The sequence below is a fragment of the Dendrobium catenatum genome, unplaced genomic scaffold, assembly GCF_001605985.2.
Source record: "Dendrobium catenatum unplaced genomic scaffold, ASM160598v2 fragScaff_scaffold_621, whole genome shotgun sequence".
Classification (NCBI taxonomy): domain Eukaryota; kingdom Viridiplantae; phylum Streptophyta; class Magnoliopsida; order Asparagales; family Orchidaceae; genus Dendrobium; species Dendrobium catenatum.
This window is the reverse complement of record NW_021319083.1, coordinates 19,548,718-19,557,317: the sequence shown is the minus strand read 5'-3', so window position 1 is coordinate 19,557,317 and position 8,600 is coordinate 19,548,718.

Sequence of the window (8,600 nt, the reverse complement as noted above, 5' to 3'; positions counted from 1 at the left end):
CTAAATATCTTGACAATATGAACTAATCAACACTAAAAGATATCTGATCAGAGTTCAAAAGAGATCCTATAAATAATTTAAAGCATTGTTAGAAAATTTGGGATATTAATTGGAGGATAAAACAAACCTCAAATTTTGCATGCTTTATAGTCAAATCAATTGATAAGCAAATCCAGTGAACACAAAATTGCTTATTATACTGTCAGTAAGATGCTTGTTTGCTAAAAGAATTGTCCTACAGTCAAGAGAAACATTATGGGTGGTCAGATGAAGCATTTTGAATTCTTGTTATATTTGTAAAGAGTGATACTTCAAAAAATTATAACAAGACTCACATTCACTACATGAAGGGGGGAAATGGAGCTTGAGTTATGGCATGGATAGAAAATTAGAGAGAGTTCCTTCATCGAACCACTGGCATCCAACATCATTATTGAACCGTCATAATCAAATTGCAGGCAACTAGTGACCAACCAGCTTTGTCATGTTGTCACCACCCAACCACCAGCATATTGGAGCATCATCACATGATCACTGTCGTCAAAGTATCATTGTTCGACCTCCACCATCCTACCGCCAATATTTGATTACCTCCGTAGTTTGACCCACCTCCTCTAGACCATCGCCGCTCAACCACCATCACCTAACTAAGGTCTTCTAACCACCAATGCTCTAATACGATCCTCTGAACATCATTTTCTAACTTCCTTCCTCATGCCACCATCACTCAACTATAGTCTTTCAACCACTATCGCTTTATTACAATCTCTTAAGTACCATCATCTAACCACACTCTCCTAACATCCAATTAACAATTACAATCATTTGACCTATATAACCCAACTAAAATCTTTTAACTACCAACACCTGACTATAATCTTTAAACCATCGTCATTAGATTAAGGTCCTCTGATCATCGAAGTCCACCAACAGTCCCAAGGACACTATTGCTCAATTATGATCCTTTGAACAATGTCATATGACTACATTGACCTCAAACATCCATTGTCTGACTATTGTCCTCGAAACACCAACTTTGCCCAACATCAATGCATGCCATTGCAGATAAAGCTGATGCATCGTTAACACCAACTTTGTCTACCATAGTCTATGTTGATCTCGATCTATTCACTCACCACAGAATGGTTGAGCATGCCACAAATAATTTTGCGAAGATAATTCCAAAGCATCAAAATTTATCATACTTTCACAATGTAATTCATTTTATATAATTAATGTCTACTACATTATATTAATATATTCTCCAATTATGAGTCCAACTTCCTGAGACATGTTTTTGAGCTCTTTTTTGCCCAAACATTTTTTAGATTTTTTGGGAACATTTTTTTTTTTTATATTATGAATTCAATCTTAACATTTTCAAAGCCCAATAGAATATTTAAAATCAATTTTAAGCAATTTTAAAAGAATTTATATGAATTATTAAATTATTTTTAAAAAGTTATAAAACTTATCTTCAAACATTTCTTAAATAATATTTAAGATACCGACTATTCTTTAGTAACATCTAAGATAATGATAATGATTTATTAATTGGCTAAACAAATAACAATTTTAATAAACATTCCTATTGTCTCCCAAATCCACTTAGAATTTATCCTCCTTTTCCTTCTCTCTTTCCCTCTACGCATGCCTCCTCTTCAAACTGTGCATCTGCTTCCTTCTTCACATCTCCTCCTCCGTCTCGCTCGAATTTGAGCTCATGCGAGGCAGCGAAACCACAGGTAAATCGAAAATTCTCTCTTCCTTGTTCCTATGTTGGTATGATTTAGTTCGATCCCTCTAGCTAGTTTTTTGAGCATTTGGAACTAGTTATTGCAATGTAGGGTTTTCTGAAGAATTCAAGAAAGGTACGGCAGTATGATGATGATGATTTTTTTTTTTTTTGGTTATGTATTTCACTTTATTTTAGTTCTTAGAGATGCTTCTTGTCTTCTCTATTTCATTTTCTATGGTCTTCTTCCAATTTCACCAAAGGATTCTTATGTGGAGTTCGCCTGTTTCTTCTTTGGGGATTTTTATGGAATTTGTTTTCAATTAATCTATCCTTCCTTCAATATATTGTATTAGTTTTAGTTAATTAATGCTTGTCAATGTAATTATAAATGATGGCTGGTTAATATGGTAGTTCAGTTTTGAGGTGATTAGAGTTATGTTGTGCTTTTATGTATTGAAGATTTTGAAAAGGGAGATTTTACATACATACCACTTTATATCATGCTATTTACATATCTAGCACTCAAAACTTTAATATTTCATGCCTACCACCCAAAAATCAAATATAAAACAATAAATGAAATATTAAAGTTTACAGGGTGGTATGGGTGCATGGTAGGACTGAAATATATGAGTGAAATATTTGATATTAAAGCTATCTATAGGTGATAGGCATGAAATATTAAAGTGTTAGGTATTAGATATGAAATATTGAAGTTTTTTTAATCTTTAGCATTGGTTGCATAGTTCATGATTATAGAACAAAACAGCTTTCAATTAGCCCACCTATAAAGAAAATACTAAGTTTTGTTAATGATGATTCGAAAACTCCCCTAAACCTTAAACTTTAATCAGAGAAGTAGAAGATTTATAAGATGACGAGCCTCATGCTAACATGACTTTAGAACTTGTTTTCACTCAATGTATAGCCAATCAAGATATTTCATGAAGCTCTCAAGATTACAAATAAATTAGTAGATGTAGTTGGAGCATAGATATATTTGACAACTAATCAAGAGCTTGTAAATAGTTGTATATTACTACTTGATTGGTTGTCCACATAGATCCATTACTTATAATTTTTCATCATAAAATGTCAAAATATGTGTCAGTGGTTGGATGGTTGGTTTCATTTCATTTCCTTGAGATCATATGAACTTTCCTTCTATTTGTTAATTGAAAAACCTTCCTATTCCCTATCACCAAATAGCAAAGATGTATAATAGATCACCTATTTTTCTTTACATATTTGAGCTAACGAATGTTACTTGGTGGTTAGTTTAGATGGGTGTGTAGTTTTGCATTTGGAGTGTTTGCCATGTCATGCATGCCCTATATGATAAATATAAGAAGGAAAATAAGATCAAGATTTTTGATTTAGGCTCTTCTCACTTAATTGATATCTACTCAGGTTTAGGCAAGAGGACATATTTCAATGCATTCTTTTTTTGCTGTTTATCTAAAAATTCCTGTTTTGGATGATTATGCATATTGCAACGCATTTCTATCCATCCTAACTTGCCGATTCTTCTATGTAATTAATATTGTCCTGCATGTACTGAACAAATGTATGATATCAATGCTACTTAATATCTTTATGCCTATTATCTTTTGTTAACAATTGTTGTCAGTAACTTTAAATATAACTATATTGAGGGTCTTGCATTTATCTAAAATGAATGGAGATGTCTTATTTTCCTTAATAATTTTGTGGTAATTTGATGCATAATAAATAAGATCCCAAGATTGGTTATAAACACATGTTCATTTAGCTCTTAACTTGCCTCAATGATGCTATTCATCTTGTTGATAAGACTAGAGAGAGAGTTGAAGATAAACTTGAACTATGGAGGTTAACCTTAGAGTTGTTAGAATAACCAGATCATGTATTACTTAATTCTCTTCTTGTTCTCCAATTACTGGTGTACACGTGTAATGCCTAGCCTCAGCTAGTATATATAATTAGTAGCTCTGTAATGACAGGAGGAAGATAGGAAATAAAGTTCTCTTTCACTGTTTCTTCTTCACCGTTCCTTCTCTGTTTTCTCCTCAAGAATTGAGTATGAGTTTCTACAAGAGTCTATAGGTTTTCATTTGAGTAGATGTAGAATTGAATATATAGAATGTAATTTTAGTAGTAAAAGATCTAGTGGGGGGATTGTGACTCTGGATGATCAAGTCATTAATAAGAGTACACATTTTAGATATCTCAGGTCTATTGTTCAAAGTGATGGCGAAATAGATGGGGATATTATTAGTAGAATTCAATTTGGATGGTTGAATTTTAGGAATACATCAGACTTGTTGTTTGATAGAAAAATACCCCTCAATTTTAAGGGAATATTCTATAAGATGGTGGTGAGGTCTACAATGCTTTATGACATAGAATGTTAATTGGACACTAAAAGAGAAGTATAAACTTAAGTTAAGTTTTGCAGAGATGAGGATGCTAAGGTGGATGAGTGGCTTCAATCTTAGAGACAGAATTCAAAACGAGTATATACGTGAAAAAGTTGGAGTTGCTCCAGTGACATATAAGATTAGATAGACTCGCCTTAGATGGTTTGGTCACATAAAACGTTGGTCTTTCGATGACCTATTTAGGAGAGTAGATTTATTAGATTTGGCTTATAATAAGAAACGTAGAGGAAAGCCTAAAAAGACTTGGTTTGAAAATATTGGAAATGACATTTTTTTTATTAGATTTAAATGAGAATTTGACTCTTAATTGGTCACAATGGAGAAAAAATGATTCATGTAGTTGACCCATGTAGTGGGATAAAGACTTGATATTATTGTTGTTGTTGTTGGAGGGGAACTAATTTTGTATATTGAATTGAATACTGAATTCATATATTTCTCTCTCTTTTTAAAAATTATAAAATCTAAGTTGTGTGTTTTCATTGATGTAAATTGTGAAATATATTGTCCTACATATACAAATTAAGGCAGAAACTAAAGCATATAATTTGTCAATTACAATCAGTTAAGAATCGAGCAAATTATGATAGTTCCTATACTTGTATTAGGGAGATGAAATCTACATCCCTATAAATATGAATGTTAAATAAGGTATAAGATTTCCATTTGTGCATTTTGCCCTAGGTTATGCCCAATCCCTGCCCCATTCGCCATTTAGAAAGCAGAGGAGGAGAAGTTGAAGGAGGCAAAGAAGCGCACCTTTGGTGAGTAACTCTTTCATAATAACTATTAATCCCTTCTCTTTTTTGCTTTGATTTTGTTCTGAGCTATATAGGAATTTGAATCTCTATTATATTATAATATTTGTTGATATTATTTGGTTAAGAATTCTTGATTGTTTTAGTTTGATGTTAATTTTGAACAAGTTGGAGGAATTCTTAACTTGTATCTTAGTCTATTGGTTATCTTTATTTCATTGATAAAATAATATTCTCATTACTTTTACTTCATAATAAAATAAAAACACACATACTCTCATTTATTTTCTTTTCATTAATCTAAGACCTTAACAACCAAATCCTTATCCTTGATCCTTTAGTATAGATCGATGTGTAGGTATAGAATTATTACTGTTTTTTGGTTTAGTAAATGAATCTAATGCTTCATTTGGGATGACTTTTTTACTGTTTCTTAAAGCAGCTTTCTAGTATAAATTTATACTAGAAAGCTGCTTTAAGAAACAGTAAGAATGCCACTCCAAATGAAGCCTAAGTTTAATAAGCATTATATTGAATTCATACTTCATTCATAATGGATTGTTATTTATAGTGCTTATGGTGTTAACCTCATTTGAATTTGTGGATTGTTAATGTGATTGCTATAATGTATTTGTAATATGATTTTGATATGAATTTATGATTTAGGGTGAAGATTTATATTTACACAAGGGTTCAGAGTTTAGAAAATATATCAGCATTTGAAGAAGAAAATTCAAGTAGAGATTGATATTGAAAATCTGTCATCTAGCATAGGTTGTGGCCTTCAATTTGAAACTATCATGTTAATGATATAGATAGAGTTTGGAGAGTTTTTTTAGTGAAAGGACCATTTTAGCCAAAAAGTCATATTTTTTTCTAAATCATGTTTGATTTGAAATTAATTGAAGAATAATCAAAATGGTTGGAGTATATCATGTTGAAATACATTTCATTTTATCTCTATTAGTTTCATTTTAAGTCTCAAGACCATGCTTTTCATCATGAATGATATTGGTGATTCTTACCTCTCTATTCTAGTTGATGACTCTCATGATGTACTAATGAAGGAAAAATTGGCTCAGGCAATGAGATATGTTGATGAAAATAGGTAATTTATTGAGTGATTCAGTATTATTGAAAATGTTTTTTCAATCAATATAGTTGCACTTAACGTAGTCTTTAAGGCTATATTTGCCAAATATTCATTAATCTTACGAAGGATACTCAATGAAGGCTATGATGGGGCGTCTAGTATGCGAGAAGAGTTTTATGGATTGAATATGCTCGTTCTTGATGATAATCTTCAATCATTCGGTGCCCATTATTGTGCTCATCAACTTATATTATGTTTAATAATTGTAGCAAAGATTTGTTGGTAAGTGAATCATCTTTTTGAGTTTAAGAATTATGACTAAGTTGAAGCATCTTATAAGAGGATTGATACTCTTAAAATAATTTAATATGACTAAGTTTTTGCATGTCCAAACTGGAGCTTAATTAGTGGTCAAGGCTTCCATCATGAGATTTGTTTGCAATGAACTGACAACATTTGTTGGGTTTGCATTTTCATATTTTGATCTCATGAAAATGTATACTATTGATGTTGGTGTGCTAATTGAAGCAATTCAATCTTTTGACTTTGTCTCCATAATATATTTAATGATTAACATTTTGGAATTCACAAATGATAATCACAATTCTTAAAAAAAAAAAGATATTGAGAATGCGATAAAATTTGTGCAAGTGTCCAATAAGTGACAGTAGATAATGAGGGAAAATGTATGAAAATCTGTATAGGATGAAGTATCATATTTTTTCAATGTCTTTAAAATTTTTGTAAGTATCCAAGCTTTATATTCACGTTTCGTCGAAGGTTATTATGGATAGTAAGTTATGCTTTTATTATTATTATGTTGAATTGTTTTGCAATGTAATTGATATGTAATTTTAAGAGCTGAATAATCATTTATTTAAGGCTAGTACTAAGTTACTTATTTGTACCTTGCTCAGGCATGAATCTGGAGGCATATTCAAAATTAAATGCAAGGCCATCTGAACTCTAATTTAAGCTAACTTATAATCAAATTGAATGTCTCAATGAGAAGAGTCCAAGGATACCAAAATCGGTCAAATACGAGCTCAAATAGGTTCAATTCAAGGAACCGAAGCATATATTTGGAAGCTTCAGAGTATAAATTGGATATTCAAATGATCTTCAAATATGACATGCTTATAATCAAAGAATTTGGCTCGACGAGACGAGTCCAATGATCCCAAGATCTCTTAATTCTGATATCATTAAAGCACTTGAAAGCTTCATGAACACTGTGATCAAAGTAATCGATATGATTAGTCTGATGGAGCACTCCGAATTTGTCCTAGATATTCTTTATATTTACAGGATATGTCACTCTCAAAATTATAAATAGACTCTCCTCACATGATTTTTTTTTTTGGAGCCCTGGGCTAGAGACTCACGAGAGCTCTTAGGCTTCAAGCATTTCATAGCTCTACCACGGCACCACCGTCGGCAAACCTTCACCCCCAGGCAGCCGCTGCAAGATCTATGCACAACCATATTCATCGGACCTCTATCCAACGGCCATAATCGGGCCTTTGTTCGACCTCCGTCGCCTTGTCAGCTACAGCACCTCTGACCACAGTCCTGCCGACCATAGTCCCTCGCCGATTACGATCCTTCCAACCACCAACCTAGCCAACTACGATCCTTCTGCCCACCATCGTCATCTAACCTCCATTGCCCTCCAACCATGGTCCCTTCGACCACCCTCGCCCTTCTCACCCATCAACCACGGTCCCTCCGGACCCTATCGCTCGCCGACCATGGTCTTTTATGCCCCCGTTGTCCATCGATCATGATCCCTCTGACCCCCATCACTTGCCAACTGTGGTCCCTCTGGCCTTGCAAAGGGGTTATAATGAAATACAAGACACAAAAATTCTTAATGAAGTTGTTACACAATAATATGAATATATATATATAATTGGTTAGAAAAATTATTGATATAGCATCAAAAAAATTATCTTGATCAGACATGAATCTCAAGGCAAAATTAGGTTGGAAGCTTCGAAAATTAAATCAGGGACCATCTAAATTTTGATTTCAGCAAACTTACAGCTGAACTGAGCATCTCGGAAATACGAACCCAACGACACCAAATTCAACTCAATCTGAGCCCAAACTAGTCCAAATCAAAGACCCAAAGCGCATTTGGAAGGTTTAATCCATAATTTGGATTACCAATTAGTTTCCAAATATGGCATGTTTATAGTCTAATCGGGCGGCTCGACGAGATGAATCCAACGAGCCCAAGTGTAATATCAGTTCTGCTCCAGGTTCGTTCGGGACGAAGTTGGATCGTCCGGGACGATCGGTACAGGTTTGTTCAGAATTGTGAAAATTGGGCAGTTCGTCCGGGACGAAATGTGGGATTGTCTGGACGAAAATTTTCCAGAGCCCAAGTCGTCCTGAGACGATAATTAATTTCGTCTGGACGAGAATTTTCCAGAGCTCAGATCGTACCGGGACGAAGTGCGATCGTCCAGGACGATCTGAGTATTTTAAAGAGGAAAGGAGATATTTTGAAGAGAGAGAAAAAAAATAAAATATCAGAAATTCCATCCGTGAGAAAAGGAAAAAGAACATAGTAGATATATAGTTCA